Genomic DNA, 6,000 nt, shown 5'->3' with positions numbered 1-6,000 from the left:
CTCTTGTAATGGCCCGTGAATGACTTTAACGCAAGGGCGAGTAACTGCCAATTCACTCTTCCCACCATGCCCTTATCCTTAGCCATGTATACTGCATGCACCAAGTGGGGTAGGTAACGGAGGCGCGTGGTGCAGGAGAGCATCAAGGCAGGGGCTCGATCTTCTTGAATTGGTGGTGGAGGGCGACGGTTACCTATCGTGGGATCACCTCTCTTCCCCGACCCGCCTATAAAAGGAGGGGCGAGGGAAGAGCGGAGGCGTTCATCCTCACATCTCTTCTCCTCCATCCTTTGCTTTCTTCTAGTCATGATGAAGGGGAGAGACCGGTGCCAAGCCCCAGGCTGTAGCTTGGGGTTGGCGATGTCGAATGCTAGTGCTGACGCTTGGGGAGTGAGTCTGGTCCAAGTCCAGAGGAGGCGCGGTTATGCCTTCGCTGGGGCGAGATTCCTTCCTCATCTACCCGCAAGCCTTAGGAGGTTGCACAGCCGACGCGGCGGTAGCACCAGAGGTGGCGACTCCGGTGTGCTCATCGCCAGGCCGTCCGTTGCTTCAATTTCAGTGAGGGGAAGCGCGCGACACCATGCCGAAGCCCGTAACAGGCGCAAGGCATGGTAGCAGTTCGTGGCCTATCCTCCTCCTCTTGATAGAGGTGAGGGTCCCGATCTTTCGATGAGATGAGAACTATCGATTTGGTGGAGACGACTTTGATGATCCGACTACAAACTTGCACGACGTTGCGCCTTAGTAATCGCTAAACCAATCTCCTGAGGTTACTGACGATGCCGGGAGCACGGTCAGCTTGACCACGAAGGTCTATTCCTGCAAGCAATCGAAGAACGAGCAAGAATATGATAAATCAATCTGAATATTGCAAATATATATGAAGTATTGATAATGGTGGGGATCCGTAAGCAGTCTTGGTCTGGTCGTTGGACACAAACGAAGTACACGAAGTTGCAATGGCTAACTTTTAACTAAACAAATCCCCATAAAAAAGCTACTAGATGGATCTATTTATATAGGAGCAAGGGGTGGCAGCCAAGGAGGTGGAAGGACGTCCCAAGGCAGCCTAAAACCAACCCTAGGTCGTACAAGGCTCATGGGCCCAAGTGGAGGTGGTGCAACACCTTTGAACTTGTTGTCCGACTCGGATTCTACAGCAGCATTAGATTGTTTTGTCGATATCTCAATGCCACGGACGAATTTGAAGGTGATTCCAATTGGGTTGGAAATAGCACGAAATCTACTTTCCAACAAAACAAGAATCACCCAATTTGGAGTCAGTATGAAAACGTTGTTGATGTTTTGAGTCAGGTATGTATGTGTAGTCCGAATCTGAATCCAGAACATGAGAGACTTGGACTCTATCTTCTCTTGCCCCAAAAGTGACGTGAGAGGACTTTTTGAACAGAACCTAAACTTCTCCTTTTCCCTTATCTTCATATGTGGATTGTACAAATGTCTCATACACCTGCAATTAGACAAAACACAAAAGTGTGTGAAGTATTTTTGTTCTGGATAACATAATTAGTTTATTGAATAGTTTGCACTAAAAATCACCTGACAAATATGCATGTATGCAATATTTTTGGTCGTATCCAAGGTAGTCTTGTCCTCATCATCCTCCCCTTCTTGAAAACAAAGCCGTCCTCGGCTTTGCTTAATCTGAAATGTGGCTAACAAAAGAGACAAGGTGTACATGTTGTATATGTATATGTCATCCATTTTTACGTCCCTTGATTTTTGCACATATGACACATGTATACATGAGTAACTTTCATAGTTCATAAAATCTAAAGCCAAAAAATTATCACAAGAAGTAGAAGGCATGAAAATATTGCAACTCAGTTTGAACATATAAGTGAAGCTCTTATTCATTTTAAAAGATTGACAATGTTCATCATTAAACCATCCCAACATTGGTGAATAAACCTCACTTGCATCAAATTTACATGCTACAACATGCTTAAATAAGCAAACATGTAATAAGTCATTGGACATAGAATCATCACCAAGATTAGAAGTGATATCAAAGTGATTAAACATTGGTTATTTTGCATCAACAATTAATTCAATGGGTGCACTCAAAATTGTTGGTATTTCAGTTATTTGATCACATGACGCATTCATGACAGTAACAAGATTCTCTAAAATAGGTGGTGTGCTCAAATTAACAGGTAACTCAACACATGATGCATTCAAGTTAACTAGGCATGCATCATTCTCATGTGAAGTTATATTATCAATACCTTTGTTGTTACCTTGTCACAAAGACGTAGCTGATGTAGGTACAGACGTTGACAATGTACCATACTCTTGAGATGATATCGCGCTCACAATCCGAGGTGGGGCTGCTCTAGTAGGTGCAACAATGGAGGAACCAACCAGCGGTGGTGAGCATGAACTGGAATGGTAGTTGTTGTTGTCACCCAATGCATCCACCTGTATCTGTCTCTCAAAGGTACAAGCACGAACATACATACCAGTAATGCAATGAGGAATATACTGAAATCTTGCACGGATATCATGGTTCAAACCACCAAAAAATCTATTCATTATATCATCCTCAGATTCTTCTATGTCACAATGATGCATATAAGATTTCAACTCTTGGTAGTTAGCATGAACAGTATTACTGCCTTTTAATTTTTTCAATTTGCGAAGCAATTCACGACAATAGTAAAGAGGAAAAAATTCTTGTCTCATTACAGCTTTCAAAACATTCCAAGTTGTGGGTTGGCTATCAATGTTTTTCTTACAATGTACACTCCACCAAACAGAAGCAAAACCAGTAAATGCTCTAGTGGTAGCTCTACTCTCTCAAGTCCAGAAAAATCATAATGAGTAAAAACTTGTTCTACTTCATGCTCCCAAGCTAGATAAATAGCAGGATTAAATCTACCCCCAAATGACGGTAAAGAGATAACCTGACCATGTGCATGTGTGTGTTGTCCCAACTCTCGTGATGGTGAAGATGTGTCCGTCTTCCAAGAACTTCTATCTCCGGAACCTGTCATGATTAGTAGAAGCAAGAAACAAAATTCGAGAATAATGTTCCTATGAACTACTAGGATGTGGTTGTAAAGTGCTCACAGTAAAGAAAATATCAATATCTTATTAGTTCTTACCATGCGGCAAGTGGTGACAGGCAACCAGCGGTGTCAAATAATTCCGAAGATTGTGTAAAGCGATTACCATGGGAACATACGTATACACGGTGTAGAAATATGTGGAGCTGGGTTGGCTATATTTGGTAGCAAAAGATTAGCAATAATCAATTCAGAGATGCAATGTTGAATAAACGCTCAACGACGGTACTGTGCTGGTCCTAGGCTAGACTGGACTAGAGACGCGAGCCTAGAACACTAATGAGGTCACGACGTAGCACAACTAGCATCAATAAAGGATATGAAGTAGCTCTGGACAGTAAGATATAAGTGAAGATCACAATAACAGTAAAGATAATGATATGAAACAACAACCAAGAAGGATATATCAACAACTTCCTCTCCAACTTTTCTCTGAAAAAGTCTATGCCAAGTTTTTTGATAATTTTTTTCAAGAATGGTACTGACTCAAGCTTTCAAATACAAGAGGAATCACTCAATTCTGAGTTGATATGAGGAGTCAAAAAATTCTAAAACTGGCCTGAAAAACTGGAATAAGCTGTGTTCCTTAATTTCAAAGGGCAAAAAGACCTATTTAGGAGCCGGTTTTGAGGTACCAAATATTGAACAAGCTTCTGCAACTATTTAGATGCGGCTAGTCGCTAGCTTTCTTTTGATTACTCGTGGAGCCAAAATGGACTTCGTATGAGGAAGCTATGCCTGTTTTACTCAACATTGCACAAAATAGATTCCAATCCGAATTCAACTACGAGATTGAGTCTAGATAGATCCGAATTTTGTTTTTTTCTCATTTTTTTCCTCACATTTTTTCCTTTTTCTTTCTCTTTTTTTCTCTGACTTATTTTTCTCTCTTTTTTTTCTCTCCCTCTTCCCAAAACAAACTAGATAAGATGCAGATTGGATCAAGCGAAGATGTGAACGATCTCAACTATTATAATGACAATGACCGGTGGATAGCATGTGGTGGAAATTGATGGATGGGTGATGGATAGCGGAAGGGATAACGATGCAGCGGCGGCGTGACTAATGTGAAGAGATTGGTGGAAGCCGATGGATACGGATTGGTGATGGTATATGAAGACAGATCGATGGCGGATAAGCGGTGGTACTAGATGGTAGGGGCGATGATGATGGTGCGGCGGCAGCGTGACAACTTATGACTAGAACTCGAAACTCTAAAAGACAAGACTCTAAGACCAGCAACTAGACACGACGATGCAACCATAAATTCAACAAAGCAAAATACTGAAAAGACGATGCAAAGGCTCAGATTGGTTTGGATATGATGAACTAACCCTAATTTTTTTGTCTTTTTTCGGAGACTGTAGGTATGAAGAATAGACTCGATCTAAACTACGAAAAACTGTAAAATCTCACCGAGCAACCTGGAAATCTGATACCACTTGATAGAGGCAAGGGTCCCGATCTTTCGATGAGATGATGATGAGGACATGACTACCTTGGATACGACCAAAAATATTGCATACATGCATATTTGTCAGGTGATTTCTAGTGCAAACTATTCAATAATCTATTTATTTTATCCAGAACAAAAATACTTCACACACTTTTGTGTTTTGTCTAATTGTAGGTGTATGGGACATTTTTACAATCCACGTATGAAGATAAGGGAAAAGGAGAAGTTTAGGTTCTGTTCAAAAAGTTCTCTCACGTCACTTTTGGGCCAAGAGAAGATATAGTCCAAGTCTCTCATGTTCTGGATTCAGATTCGGACTGCACAGACATACCTGACTCAAGACGTCAACAGATTTTTCATACGGACTCCAAATTGGGTGGTTCTCTTTGTTTGGAAAGTAGATTTCATGCTCTTTCCAACCCAATTGGAATCACCTTCAAATTCGTCCGGAGCATTGAGATATCGACGAAACAATCTGACATTGCAGCAGAATCCGAGTCAAAAAACAAGTCCAAAGGTGTTACACCACCTCCACTTGGGCCCATGAGCCCTGGACGACCTAGGGTTAGTTTTAGGCTGCCTTGGGATGTCCTCCCACCTCCTTGGCCGCCACCCCTTGCTCCTATATAAGTAGATCCATCTAGTAGCTTTTTCCTTGGGATTTGTTTAGTTAAAAGTTAGCCATTGCAACTTCGTGTACTTCGTTTGTGTCCAACGACCAGACCATACGGGTCCCCACCAATATCAATACTTCACATATATTCGCAATATTCAGATTGCAATATCATATTCTTACTTGTTCTTTGATTGCTTACAGGAATAGACCTTCGTGGTTGGCTGACCGTTCTTCCGGCATCGTCAGTAACCTCAGGAGATTGGTTTAGCGATTGCTAAGGCGCAACGTCGTGCATGTTTGTAGTCGGATCATCAAAGTTGTCTCCACCAAATCGATAGTTATCATCTCATCGAATGATCGGGACACCTTTGCCTCTATCAAGTGGTATCAGTTTTCAGGTTGCTCGGTGAGAATTTCCAGTTTTTCCTAGATTAGATTTATTTTCTTACCTATTGTCCAAGAAAAAGCCACAAAAATAAGTTAGATCTATTCATTCTTTGTCCAAGCCAGTCTGAGCCTTTGCAATTTTCTTTTCATTGCTTGCATAGTTGAATTATCGGTTGCATCGTCGTGTCGAGTTGTTGGTCTTAGTGTCTAGGTCATTTAGAGTTTCGAGTTCTGTTCACATTAGTCACGCCGTCGCTGCCTCATTATCCCTTCCGCTGTCCACCACCCATCCATCAATCTCATCGATGTGCTACCCACCGTTCATTGTCATAATCATAGTTGAGATCATTCCCATCTTCGCTTGATCCAATCTACATCTTATCTAGTTTGTTTTGGAAAGAGGTTGAGAGAGAGAAAAACGAGAAAAAGGTAAAAAATCAGAGAAAAAAAGA

Source organism: Triticum aestivum, chromosome 4A (assembly GCF_018294505.1).
Source record: "Triticum aestivum cultivar Chinese Spring chromosome 4A, IWGSC CS RefSeq v2.1, whole genome shotgun sequence".
Taxonomy (NCBI): domain Eukaryota; kingdom Viridiplantae; phylum Streptophyta; class Magnoliopsida; order Poales; family Poaceae; genus Triticum; species Triticum aestivum.
The sequence above is the reverse complement of the archived record's forward strand: the minus strand, read 5'-3'. Positions refer to the sequence as shown.